At 45.6% G+C, this 14529-nt stretch overlaps 1 protein-coding gene across 2 annotated transcripts in view; it reads right to left on the bottom strand.

Moving 5' to 3' along the window:
* The window catches only part of LOC139409211 (sema domain, transmembrane domain (TM), and cytoplasmic domain, (semaphorin) 6Bb), a 137682-nt gene extending 134505 nt beyond the window's left edge, over positions 1 to 3177 (bottom strand). Inside the window, exon 1 of one of the 2 annotated variants that reach the window (XM_071154045.1) lies at positions 2818 to 3177. The gene's annotated coding sequence lies outside the window, so the exon portion shown is untranslated. The remainder of the gene's footprint in view (positions 1 to 2817) is intronic. The other variant, XM_071154046.1, reaches the window with a different exon arrangement.
* Positions 3178 to 14529: the final 11352 nt, after the last annotated feature.

Genomic DNA, 14529 nt, shown 5'->3' on the forward strand with positions numbered 1-14529 from the left:
GGCTAACCTGTTTATCCTGCAGCCATAGCAACCCCAGTACTAGTCTTGGGCAAACATAAACAGCGGGAGCAGCGGTAGGCTGCTGTGTGCTGGGTGTAAATGGCGAGGTCAGATGGATATAATACAAGGCACTGCTGATTCATGCAACAGGAGCCCTGTCTGTCCACTCCTCACGCTGATCTCTGCAGCACGGCCTGTCACTCACCAAGCCTCTCTTTCACCTTCCCTTTCTCCCCACTCCACATGCTAAGTGGTAACATTGTTACGGTCAATTTGTCCCATTCAGTCCCAGTGGGCAATGTCCTTCTCGTGACAACCCACAGAGAGACCACACTGCTTGGGAGGGCCTGACACCAAGGTCCAGCGGAGGGAGAGGGGGTGAAAGGGAGTGGGAGGGGCGGCAGAGCAGGTTAGCCTTGGGGCCCCCAGGCAGGCAGCTCAATTGTATTGGTGTTAGGCAATCAGTCAGAGGGTGGTGGAGATGTCGCCAGCTCTCTCACAGAGCCTGTGATAGGGGCTCCTCTGGCCAGGTGACGTAACCCCCTGGAGGGGGTGGCGGGGACAGGATTAAGTCCTCCTGCAACAGGACAGGGGCACCTGTTATTTTAGCACAGTAGGCACAACACTTGCTTTGGGGGGTGCTGGCGTGCACAACTGTTAGAGAATGGAGAGGGTGCTAACAGGGCCCCCATTCAACAAATCCTGGACGGCACTGAATCACACACACACAGGAAAACTAACAGACTGTGAAAAACATATTCTCCCTTTCTTTTTCTTTCTTCCTCAGTCCCCCTCTCTCTCACATACACACTCAGACAGATCCTGCAAATTAGTTCAGAATTCCACAATGGAAGCAGTAGGGGTTCTTTGGCCCAGAGTGCAGGGAGGGAAGTAGGGAGGGAAGTTGTGGATCTTTCCAAATTAAGTAACTTCATAATAAATCACTGTGCTCTGCTTGCTGAGGATTAGCTGAGCTTCACTGGACAGTTTGTTAAGCTGTGAGGAGCACTGGAGAATAGGAAAGCGTCGCACAAAAAACAGTGAAATCAGCACCACCTTGGAGCAGTGAGAGAGTATAAAGTTACCGTAGGCCTACTGATAGGGGTCCGTTTGCTCTTATTTAATACATCCTCCTCGGCTCGAGGAAATTAAAAATGAAAGTACAATGAGGAGATCACAGCGTTTATCAGACAGGTGTTTCCTCTGTTCTTATCACCTAATGTATTCTTTATGATATTTCTTCTGTAACGAGTGCTAGTGGGATGATGAGTGTACAAGAGGAGGTCGAAGGCATTAGCCGGGAGAGCGGTGTAGGAGAGAAACTCCCTAGCCAGGAGAACACACAGCACGCAACACAACACAGCACCAACAGATGAATCATTAGCCAGATGCAGCCAGCAGCCCTTCACTCTCTCTTATTCTATTTTCTCCATTTAGCTGTCTCTTCCTCTTCACACAGGCAAAGAAAACAATGGCACGAAGCTGGGACTGTAGAACAACAGCCCAGCATCTGGGCATCAGAAGAGTATAGGTTAGAGAAGGTAGGTAAGGTATGCAACCTGTGGCAGAGTCCAGGGAGAGAGAGGGGGCTTTCAGGGGATATTAAAGAGCCCCTTGTCCTTCGAGCCTGATTGACACATGAGTGAGGGGAGGGCTTGTGCTATTCCCTTGGCTATATCTTAGCTTTCACAAAACTGTCTCCACTCCCTAGCCCTCTTTTCTCTCCCACTCTGCTCTCCTCTCTCACACTTGGGCTCATTATTGGAATGCTCTGACCCTTGGGGACTTCACTTACTTTTCTCCCTTTCCAGTCACAAACCTCAGTGCCCAACAAAAGGCAGCTCAAAGGCAATTTGAATTTGAAACCGGGAGCACAACAAAAACCTGCAGCTTTCTCCCAAAATAAGAAACTTTGGGGAGCTCAGTGTCATCAATTCAGAAAAACGCGAATTTGATTTTGACTCTAGCCAGCCCGCTAACTCAGTGTGATGTAAAGACAGCAGCAGCTGCTGTAAAAAGAGAAGGACAGAGGGAAAGGGAGCGAGAAGAGCCCGAGGGGAGGACGGGTGTAGGGACACCCGGGCCTTGGACAGGATCACAGCGCAGCATACACAACCACCAGCAGCGCCACTAGACAGACACACACACACCAGTCACAGAGGGCTGCTGCTCTCATAGCTACTGAACTCTCCGCGTGAAAGAAGAGTAAAATGAGTCATTTTGTGCATTTACATTTTTTGATTACATTTAATCAATGATAATAATAATAATAATAATAGAGTTGTAGTGTTCAATTCATTGTAACGGTAGGCTAGTTGGGAAAATACATTATCATAGCATTCATAACATTCTTTTGAATATAGCAAAAAAAAATCAGTCTCGGTTGCTTTCCTAATATATAGGGAAGTCAGACATTAGCATTCCTTCTCATAGTCGTCAACAATAAATCGTGCTGTCTCTGTTAAAACAACAAAAAAATGTATGTAGCTTGGACATGGAGCTACGCAGTATGAAATCGAGAAACTACACAATGCTAGAAAATCCAGGTAATATTAGCCTATGGAACAAAATTGTAGCCTATAATTATGTCACAATTATGTGTGTCGACATGTGAGGCTGGCTGGTGACACTCCATCAGAGGGCAAATGCCGTATTTCAAGTAAGTTCCCCACATTCGTTTGAGACGTTTTCAAACTCATCACATTTCATTATGTTCGGAACACCATTATACCCAAAGCATCGGCATGGCGCTACGGGAGGCAATGTCCCATAGCGCGCAACACCGGACCCCAACGTTGGACAGTTCTGCCCACTTACCGCTGATTGTCGAGTAAAAGGTGCGCCCGGAACGCGACGATTACACAGTTCTTGCCTCCACAGTATGATGTCCCCTGGATTAATATCCAGTATGTAAGAAAAGGATAGACAGGCCCGAGGTTTTCGTCAACACCAATCCAACGTCGTTTGTAAACTACTACTCCTCTATGTCGCACCTGTCTCTGGCAAAAACTGATCCCGTACGGCGGCGTGACATCCCTAACACAACTGTCTCTCGGGTTGTGTATTCATATACTCCCACCAACCCCCAGCACACACAACACCACCTGTCCCGGTGGACAAGACACCACAAAGCGGTTCTTATGTCGCGCCACGACACATGGCATTCCCGTTGAGCTCTGCAGCAATATTGCTCCTCAGACAGCCGTCCGGAATTCCTAAGTAATAGCAGTGGCTGATGTAGAAGGACTGATTGCAATAATAATCCATGCAGCACCCAGTGGCACTGAACCAGCTGTAGCGTAAGAAAATTAAATCTGTTTCGCTCTCCCAGCCTGCACTATAGCAGTTGCGTTATCAATCATCTATCCCCACAATAGTTATTTTGTGCTCGATGTAGCTGCGCACGGCTGCTGCTCTTGCCAGTATACTGTCATTCATTACTGCGTCTTTTCACTTCGGGTCTCATTGAGAGAAAGGGCTGTTCATCAGTCTGGTATGCGCCCCTTTTCCAGTATGCTTCTGCTTCAGAATTCCGCGGGTAGAAAACTCCCATTCATCAGTTTATGAAAAATATGTATTATTTCTGTAGTTTACCCCTCAGGAGCTTTGTGAAGATAGGAAGATCACAGGGTGTTTATTTACTAGCGGTGGAATACAGATTATTCAGTAGGCTACTGCTCCCTCCTGTCACCCACAGGGACAGAAAACGAGGCGATACCAAAACCTGAAGCAGAATTACGCAGTGAATGGAACGGAATTGATTATTAGATAATCATATTTAATTAGGCAAATTATTTTATTCTTAAATAAAACAGTAAACATCACATTTTATGCATGGGCCTCTTTGTAACTCCAGAAGAACAATAAGGAATGATTTGCTCCAAATAGTCAGATGGGACTTTTGGAGACTCCAAACTATCTACCAAAGCCCTCTATCGAAATATTATTTTGTATCATGCTCGATGAATATCCTCACATGGATAGCATAATACGATTTACCACTTTCCAAAAGCCGTTAATTATACAATTCTAAGGACATTCATCGAAATGTCAAGTATGATGGGCTGCAGGTAACCTAGTGGTTAGAGTGTTGGACTAGTAATTGAAAGATTGCATGATCGAATCCGAACTAGAGCTGAGAAGGTTAAAATCTGTTGTCCTACCCCTGAAGGCACAGCATTGTTCTTAGCCTGTCATTGACAATAAAATGTGTTCTTAACTGACTTGCCTAGTTAAATAAAGCTAAAAAACGAACAGAACACTTTGTGTCCTAGGTCAAACTATATAATCTCTTGATGGTGTTAATGCAGCACACATTTTTTGTAAAACAAATCTGATAGACATTAGCCAAATATATTAACATACACTATTAAACAGCTGATGTTAGCTTATAGTACCGAACTACACTGTTATGATACAAACTATTGTTTAGATCAGCTGATTGAGTAGAAGCATACAGTGCCTTCAGAAAGTAGTCACACCCTTGACTTTTCCCACATTTGGTTATATTATAGTAGGAATTTAAAGTAGATTACATTTAGAATTTTTGTCATTGGCCTATACACAATACCTCATAATGTCAAAGAGCAATTATGTTGCTTGACAATTTTACAAATTATAAAAAAATGAAAATCTTAAATGTCTTGAGTCAATCAGTAAAAATGTGCTTAACAAGTCACATAATAAGTTGCATGGACTCACACAGTTGTCAATAATAGTGTTTAATGTGATTTTTGAACGACTACCTCATCTCTGTACCCCACACATACAATTATCTTTAAGGTCCCTTGGTCAAACAGTGAATTTCAAACACAGATTCAACCACAAAACTATGAGGTTTTCCAATGCCTCACAAAGGGCACATATTGGTAGATGGGTTTAAAAAAACGCAGACATTGAATATCCCTTTTGAGGATGGAGAAGTTATTAATTACACTTTGGGTGGTGTATCAATACACCCAGTCACTACAAAGGCATCCTTCCTAACTCAGTTGCCGGAGAGGATTGAAACCACTCAGGGATTTCACCATGAGGCCAATGGTGACTTTAAAACGGTTACAGTTTAATGGCTGTGATAGGAGAAAACTACGGACGGATCAACAACATTGTAGTTACTCCACAATACTAACCTAATTGACAGAGTGAAAAGAAGGAAGCCTGTACAGAATAAAAATATTCCAAATCATTCATCCTGTTTGCAACAAGGCACTAAAGTAATACAGCAAAACATGTGGCAAAGAAATTACCTTTATGTCCTGAATACAATGTGTTATGTTTGGGGCAAATCCAATACAGCACATTACTGAGTACCACTCTCCATATTTTCAAGCATAGTGGTGGGTGCATCATGTTATGGGTATGCTTGTAATCGTTAAGGACTGGAGTGTTTTTCAGGATAAAAAATAAACTTAATAGAGCTAAGCACAGGCAAAATCCTAGAGGAAAACTTGGTTCACTCTGCTTTCCACCAGACACTGGGAGATAAATTCACCTTTCAGCAGGACAATAACCTAAATCACAAGGCCAAATAGGTTGAGTGAATAGGGGCTGAGTTACAGTTTTGACATAAATCTACTTGAAAATCTATGGCAAGACCTGAAAATGGTTGTCTAGCAATGATCAACAATCAATTTGACAGAGCCTGAAGCACTTTGAAAATAATAATGGGAAAATGTTGCTCAATCCAGGTGTGGAAAGCTCTTAAAGACTTACTCAGAAAGTCTCACAGCTGTAATCGCTGCCAAAGGTGCTTCAGTAAATTTGCAAAAATGTCTAAAGACATGTTTTCTGTCACACCCTGATCTGTTTCACCTGTCTTTGTGATTGTCTCCACCCTCCTCCAGGTGTCACCCATCTTCCCCATTATCCCCTGTGTATTTATACCTGTGTTCTCTGTTCCTCTGTTGCCAGTTTCATCTTGTTTGTCAAGTCAACCAGCGTTTTTGCCTCAACACCTGCTTTTCCCAGTCTTTCTTTTTCTCGCCCTCCTGGTTTTGACCCTTGCCTGTCCTGAATCTGAGCCTGCCTGCCGACCTGTACCTTTGCTCACCTCTGGATTATTGACCTCTGCTGACTCTGAGCCTGCTTCCCGTCCGGTACCGTTGCCCCACCTCCGGTTTACTGACCCCTGCCTTTCTTGACCTGTCTATTGCCTGCCCCTGTTGGATTATTAAACCATTGTTAATTTGACGCTGTCTGCATCTGGGTCTTACCTTCATACCGGATAGTACGGATAGTACTAGTACGAACTCCACCTTCCCGGCAGCCCCGTTTACTTCCCCCGGAATGCTTTAATCGAGAGCCAAGCTACTGAGGGGTGTTTTTAGCTTAGTGTGCCCTCATTTGAGCTTCAGCAATCCTCCTTCCCCTCGAATCGCTCCAAGAGCCTACCTCCAAGAGCCTACCTCATCCTGCTGATGTCTGGGAGAGCTTTCACCTGGACTGCCGCCGTATGGGAACAGCCGGCCGTGTGCGTGAGTCTGCAGGGGTTCGGGGGAGAGGTGAAGGTTTTTGATGCCCCGTTCTCCGGGAGAGAAGCTGCCCGGAAGCAAATCCAGCTCCGGCAGGACTCCAACAGGGTGGCCGACGATGTGGTGGATTTCCACACATTGGCAGCAGAGTGTGTGGAACCAGGAAGCACTGTTCAACATGTTCCTGTATGGTGTCTCGGAGGAGGTTAAGGACGAGCTTGCTGCTCGGGAGTTACCCACGGATCTTGACTCCCTCATCGCTTTGACCATCCGCATCGACGGGCGATTGTGGGAACGACGGATGGAGAGGAAATTCGATTTCGCTCGCACGTCCAGGGATTCCTCAGACATCCCCGAAGTCCTCGATGGTCCGGTTGCCGAGAGCAAACAAGGTTTCCCGAACTTCCTTGAGGGTCACCGAAGACGGCTGAGGCATTGTTTCCCGAGCCTATGCAACTAGGCAGAGCCGGGCTATCGCCAGCGGAACGGCAACACAGGATAAACACAAGGAGCTGTCTGTATTGCGGGACTTTTGGTCATTTTGTGTCCTCTTGCCCGGTAAAAGACCAGGCTCAACGGTAGGAGCGAGTACTCTGGTGGGACATATGGAGAACTTTTCTGCTTCCCTTACTCACACCCCTTCATGTCATTCTGCTGTGGAGAAACGAGCCCAAATCTCTCCGGGTCCTCATTTACTCTGGGGCCGATGAGAGCTTTGGACACCACACTGGCTTCCGAGCTGAACAGCCCCTCTCCATTCCCATGGATGTTAGAGCACTGGATGGGTGCTCTATAGGTCGGGTCACCCATAACACCACTCCCATCAACCTACGTGTGTCAGGGAATCACAGCGAGACCTTTCAATTCCTGCTCATCAAGTCCACCCATATTCCAGTGGTTTTGGGATTCTCCTGGCTCCAGCGACACAATCTCCTCATCAACTGGTCTATGGGTGCTATCATGGGCTGGAGTCCGTTCTGCCCCGCCCATTGTCTGAAGTCAGCGCAACCTGCCCCGGGATGTCTTCCTGGGGGCTCGGACCTCTCCACCATTCCCGCGGAGTATCAGGTGTTCAGAAAGTCCCGGGCCACATCTCTTCCGCCGCACTGCCCCTATGACTGCTAAATTGACCTTCTCCTTAGCACCACGACACTAAAAGAGGTCTGTACTCTCTGTTGGGACCAGAGACCAAGGCTATATAGAGCTACATTGGGGACGCTGTCCGCTCCGCGGGCCTGAAGTGGGCCCATTCCTCCAGGCTTGCCTGACACCCGGGCTCTCGTCGGACCCTGGCCTTCATGCAACAACGTTTTTGGTGACCTACTATGATTCGGGATGTTGCCGTGCTTGTTGCCGTCTGCGCACAGAACAAGACTCTTCGTCAAGCTCCGGCTGGTTTTCTCCAACCACTGCCTGTCCCTCACCGTCCCTGGTCCCATATATCCCTGGATTTCGTCACGGGTCTCCCCCTTGTCTGAGGGCAACACTGCCATCCTGACTGTGTTCGACCGGTTTTCCAAATTCGCCCACTTCATTCCTCTCCCCAAACTACACTCGGCTAAGGAAACGACTCAGTTTATGGTGCAGCACGTCTTCCGGATCCACAAACTCCCGGTGGACATGGTCTTCGACCGAGGTCTGCAGTTCTCGTCCCGGTTCTGAAAGGCGTTCCAGATTCCAAACCCAGTCCAATGGCTCGTTGGAGCAAGCCAACCAGGACTTAGAGACGACTCTTTGCTGCCTAGTCTCCGCCAACCCTACCACCTGGAATCAGCAACTGGTATGAGTTGAGTACACCTACAACACCCTTCCTTGCTCTGCAATGGGTCTCTCGCCCTTTGAGTGTTCCTTGGGATATCAGCCTCCGCTCTTCCCCGAGCAAGAGGAGGAAGTCAGCAATCCCTCTGCCCAGATGTTCATCCACTGTTGTCGCCATACCCGGAAGAGAGCCCGGGCCGCTCTGTTGAAGATCACTTCCAGGTATAGGCGACAAGCGGATCACCACCGGGCTCCTGCTATCGGCTCGAGCAGAGGGTATAGCTCTCCACCCGGGACCTGCCCCCCATTTCATCGGCCTGTTCCCCATCTCTAGAGTTATTAGCCCCACCGCTGTTTGTATTTTGTTACTTCGTACCCTCCATATTCACCCTACTTTCCATGTGTCTAGGATTAAGCCCGTGTCTCACAGCCCTTTGTCTTCTGGGTTTCCAGTACCTGGTTGACTGGGAGGGTTATGGCCCGGAGGAGAGGTGCTGGGTCCCTGCTAGAGTCATCAAATACCCAGCCCTCATCACCGACTTTCACCGCCGGCACACCGGTAAACCAGGTATGCGCCCAGGTAGGACGCCAGGTGGTGCCCCTGGGGGGGGGGGGGGGGGGGGTACTGTCACACCCTGATCTGTTTCACCTGTCTTTGTGATTGTCTCCACCCCCTTCAGGTGTCGCCCATTTTCCCCATTATCCCCTGTGAATTCTCTGTTCATCTGCTGCCAGTTCGTCTTGTTTGTCAAGTCAACCAGCGTTTTTGCCTCAGCTCCTACTTTTCCCAGTCTTTCTTTTTCTCGCCCTCCTGGATTTGACCCTTGCCTGTCCTGACTTTGAGCCTGCCTGACAACTCTTCCTGACCACTCTGCCTGCCCCTGAGCCTACCCCCGAGCCTGCCTGCTGACCTGTACCTTTGCCCCACCTCTGGATTATTGACCTCTGCCTACCCTGAGCCTGCCTGCCGTCCAGTACCATTGACCCACCTCCGGTTTACTGACCCCTGTCTGCCTTGACCTGTCTATTGCCTGCCCCTTTTAGATTATTAAACCATTGTTAGTTCGACGTTGTCTGCATCTGGGTCGTACCTTCATACCTGATAGTTTTCACTTTGTCATTATGGGGTATTGTGTGTAGATGGGTGAGACCTTTTTTTGTAATCAATTATGAATTCAGGCTGTAACACAACAAAATGTGGAATAAGTCAAGGGGTATAAATACTTTCTAAAAGCACAGTATACCATTAGTAAACTAGTTTTTCCTGATTAACAACTTGTGTCATGACCATGTAAAGGCAGCTGCCATAGTACCACACAAAGTACAGGCTACATTTCCTCTAAGAGTATATTTCCTGGTAGGACTATAGAAAACAGCCCAGTGGATCACTGCACCCACACACCGGAGGACAGGGCAAGCAGCGGCATCATTATTCAAGCAGTGCAATGCTGGGGCCGGGGCCTGAATAGTGATGAGTTCTCCTCTCACAGACACACAGCACACCTGAGAAGAGCAGGTTCAATAGGAGGATAGGATCGCAGCCTAAACTAAGGTCTCCACAAGTTAATATCCCATTAAACTGGAATGACGGCCAGTCACTTTAAATGTTACAGTGACTCGAGGACACTTAAATCAATTAAAATGTAAAGTATGGCTGTAAGGATATGCTCTGGTGTGCCAGCCTTTCATCATGGAAACGTTTTACTAAGTGAGTGCACGTGTATTTTATTTCCTAAAATTCTGAAAAGGGGCAAGTACACTTGCAACTTCAGTCTATTGTGGTATTCTCTGGACTGGACTTAAGCATTTTTCAAAGTAATAAATTAGGAACTTTGCGCCAAATTCAGCAGAAAAATTGAGCGTCTGTTAATTTGGTCTATTTGCTTTCTTGTCAAGGATGGAGGATGGGGAACGGACAATAAATAAATAAACCAAAAACATGTTTTGTTCTTCCTCCCTTTCATCCCACACAGTGTCTCGCTGTAGAACTGCGCTAGATAAGACAAGAGCTGAGTGGGATGGGAAAATGAAATGCCTTAGCAAAAATCGTGGCCTTCGAAGAGAACTGTGCTTTTTAATCTTTAAACAACGTGGGGAGAAGGGGCAGGGCAATGCAGTGCAGGCTTCCTCTAAGAGGAGAGGAGATGCTAAAACTAGATCAGTACTGAATACAGCAGTAATTATTGTTCTAATGCTGCACAATGTGCCTGATATGAATGAACCCATAGGGCAGGTGTAATGGCCAAGGGTATGATGCTAATGATGCATAGTCCATTGGCTATTGTCGATGTAGATCGGCCTACTCAATTTTGTAGTATGAGCACTAACAGCACGTTGTCCTCAGAGATGTAAAGGCATACAGTAGTTCAACTATGGGCAAAGATATTGAAATATAATAAGCGCATGTGATCAGGTTCAATTGGATTATATGGTGTAACAAATCTCAAGTCTCCATCTGTCTGTCTCCACCTCTCCTTGTGAACTGATGTCATGTTTGATAAAGGAAGAGCCAATCAAAACCACTCAGACATTGGTGAAGTTATGTATCATGTAGGGTGTAACTTTGTGTTGGATATTGTGGGGTTCAGGGTCAGCAGCAATGGGTTCTCTAGAGTGGTTTAGGGCATCCCCCCCGTAATAAATACTGTATATATATTTTTAATAGCTTTGAAATGGTTGTTTCTGGTCAATTTTGAATGGAAAATGCATCCAAAAATGTCCTAATAATTTGTTCAATACACCCCAATCACAACTGAAATACCAATATCTGTCTATATTACTTTAAACTGTGTTCTTAACAGTTCAGAAAGTCACCACCACACCCCTTTAAGTGCATTTAAATGTCAGAACACATTTTTCTATCTTTGTATCCTTTGTACCCTTGGCTCATACATAGTGTTGAATAACTAATTTCTTATTCCCAATAGCGTAGGTGCATAAAGATGGCGGCACCCATACACTTACCACAAATTCCTCGTTTTGCTCACCGTATTGTACATTGCTCTCTTTTTTTGCATGGTCATTAGCAGAGTATAAATGATCCCAATTTTAGATTCAAGATGGAGGCGATTTGAAAAGCATAAAAAGTAGACTGTGCTGATTTATTGGCACGTTGAACCATATCGTACACAATTTAATTGGAGTATTAATTCATGCATGTATTGCAACCTTATACAAAGGTGGGCATATAGTGGTACAGAGAGGGGTCAGATCTTCAGTCTCAATTCACTTAAATGCACCAAATACCTGTTTACGCCTGTCACTGCCAGCAATAACATTCTGGTATATTGTTTTCCTATCTATGGTATTCCGCTTCTCCTGGTGGATATGACAGACAGCAACATGGTTCAATCTGCTTTTTGTCATAGAGCGCAACCACGTCTTCAACCTACATGACAACCAAATGAAATCAGAATGTAGGCAACAACATTTGTTATAGCACTTGGGCTATAGTCAGCAAAGATGAGGAGCTGAAACGATAGATCCAATCTGTGTGCGATGTAAATAGCTGTGCAACGTACCCTATCAGACTGCCTTATAACTCAAATTCTCACCTGATGACCTTTTCATCCTCTCCCTGCTTCAATATGGCTGTGCCCTTTCTCTCTTTACTGTCTCTGACCCCTGCGGTGACAATCAATTAAATCAGAATGTAGGCAACAACATTTGTTATAGCACTTGGGCTACAGTCAGCAAAGATGAGGAGCTGAACTGATAGTGCCTTTATAAATCAAATTCTCAACTAATGAAAATGTTAGCTACAATGTGTGCATCAATATTAAACTATTTGTGACTGCAATTTTAATTACAGATAACAACATCAAACAAAAAACGTGAGTATACTTTCAGTTTTTTGTGAGACCTTTCATCTTCAAATTTCAATACCTTAGTTTTGAATTGTAAATGTTTATACATATTTAAATTATCTTTCTAAAATGAGTATATTATGCCAAGTTATTTAGCTAAATGTATTTCCCACCGGAGCATGGAGAAAGTAAAAAGGCAGCATCCATGGAGGATTGCGGTGCAGGGATGGGTATCCCCCGGGCTGCCAAGGTTAGTCATCTTTTGTTTCGATGAGATACCACGGGAATGGGAATTTCATCTGCTAATAACAGTTTTTCTTTTTTTATCTGCCAAGGTGCATGGTGTACCTTGGCAGACCCTGGCAGGCTGAGCGGCTGGGTGACCCATGCTTGTTGTAGTGGACTATCCACATTGCTTACACCACAGAGAGGATGAAAATTATCTGGTGCAGTACAGTATCTTCCCCATCACTAGACAGAGGCTGGCGAATTACGCAGACAAAATATGCAGGCATTTGGTGTTTTATGTGCTAGTGTATGCAGAATACTGGACTGACTGTTCTCAATGTGTGTGACCTTCAATGTGTATGTGTATGATGATGCCAAAAGACACATTTTCATTCTGGATGGACAATTAAGTTATATTCTATTCTAGGTTTCGGTAACCAGGGGAGACAATTTCACCAGCGGGGAAGAGGTGTTGGAAAATGTTCAGGAGGAGGCACAGGAACCTGAGCATGAGGAGGCCGCACACTCTGGACAGGCCGAGAGCTGAGTGTGCCACAGTAGTTCTTGCAAGCGGGAGCGAAGGGCACTGTGTCCCGTTGTTGTTGCCATTCATGCCCTCCCCATTGAGTAGTATGCAATGTATGTATCAAGGTCACATCTAGATGGTTATCAATATTAGTTATTTATTGTGTAGGCTCCTATCCTACTTGAAATAAAATCATGGGAGGGAAAAAAATGGCCACATTAGCTATCGCCGGTGACACCCCCATGATACAGCTGCCCAATATGAAGCACCTCAGGTCAGCAGGCATGTCTATACACCAGTGCACTGGTCGCCGGCATATCGACTTGTCATGCGGCCCAATCAGCCACGCAAAACAGTCTTGAGTGGCAACAAATCAGCCCAATTAGCTGATTCTCTTTCCACACACCCACTCCTTTCGACACACCCACTCACCCATACGCCAGTCACCATATTGGGCTTCATGATCCCCTCCCACAGTCCCCCCACAAGTTATGCACCTTGTCTTTGTCTCTTATCAAGCATTTGTCCTGCAATGGTTTGTCGAGAAAGCACAGCGTTTTATTGCAGTAGATGATACTGCTGAAAGATGGCTCCCAAATAACATGGCTTGCTCACTAGTCTAAATATCTTTCCCTGTCACACAGTAAGTCATCCAGTTAAACTTGAGATTTGTCCTGCTTCTTCTGTGAAACCAATAAACTCAAACTCTAATCTAACATAGCAGGCATAGAAAGAAGCCTGAGCAGAGTAACCAGTTCCGATAGGAAGTTAGATTGAGAATACTGTTTCCCTGAAAACCAGAAACATCCGCTTTTTGCCAACGCAGCTAAGGTGCTGAAATCAAATTATATTTTATTAGTCATATGCTTCGTAAACAAACCTGTGAAGTGAGTAGTTCCATGTCATTGGCTAGATGTCATTGCCATGTTTCTTTACACACAGCATAGAGAAACAGAAAAGGGAATTGTCCACTACTCTCATACAAAATGTATATTGCACAGCCTTGACTTATCCTGACTGTTGCCCATAGCACATGCACCAACTGAATCAACAAGTATAATGATCCCCTTTCCAATGGATATATTCTCCATTGGGTATTAACTTGAGCTTTACTAATGCTAACGCAATTACTGGTGATTTTCTCTTGGTAGACATCCAGAGCTGATAAAAGTGCTCTGCTTCTGATGTCTGACCACTTGTTTCTCTGAGAGGGGCATTGTCATGGTAGCCAGGGGTGTCACGCACCCCAAAAATCTGAGGGGGCACAAAGTACGTGAGGATCATTATGCTTTGTTACGTTCCCCAGTTTCTGTTGTGATTGTGTTTGTTTGTATGGCTTCCTGAAATTCCCCAAGCAGCTGCTGATTGGTCGGCCCATTGATGATTGGAGCTGACCCCGCCCTCTCGTCAGGAAACGGCTGTCTTCAGTTACCAACTCCTTCTCCAGCTATAAACCAGTCTTCTGTTGCTCAGAAGACAGATGATTACTGAGAGAAGAGGGCAGATTCTTAGTATATCCTGTATTTTGGTTAGTGTTGTTGAGAGATTAGTGTGGCCTATGTTGGTTGTGGTTAAGAGAGCTGAGGGTTATATATTGTGTTGGTTGTTGCAGAAAGAGAGCCAATTATGTCCTTTGTATGAATTAGTTTGTATTCTGTTTCGTTTGTTCCCAGGGGGGAAGGCACCTAGGGAGTGTTTAGGCAAGAGGCCCACGGGTATACATAACCCGTAGTATTCAGTG

The sequence above is a fragment of the Oncorhynchus clarkii genome, chromosome 5, assembly GCF_045791955.1.
Source record: "Oncorhynchus clarkii lewisi isolate Uvic-CL-2024 chromosome 5, UVic_Ocla_1.0, whole genome shotgun sequence".
Classification (NCBI taxonomy): domain Eukaryota; kingdom Metazoa; phylum Chordata; class Actinopteri; order Salmoniformes; family Salmonidae; genus Oncorhynchus; species Oncorhynchus clarkii.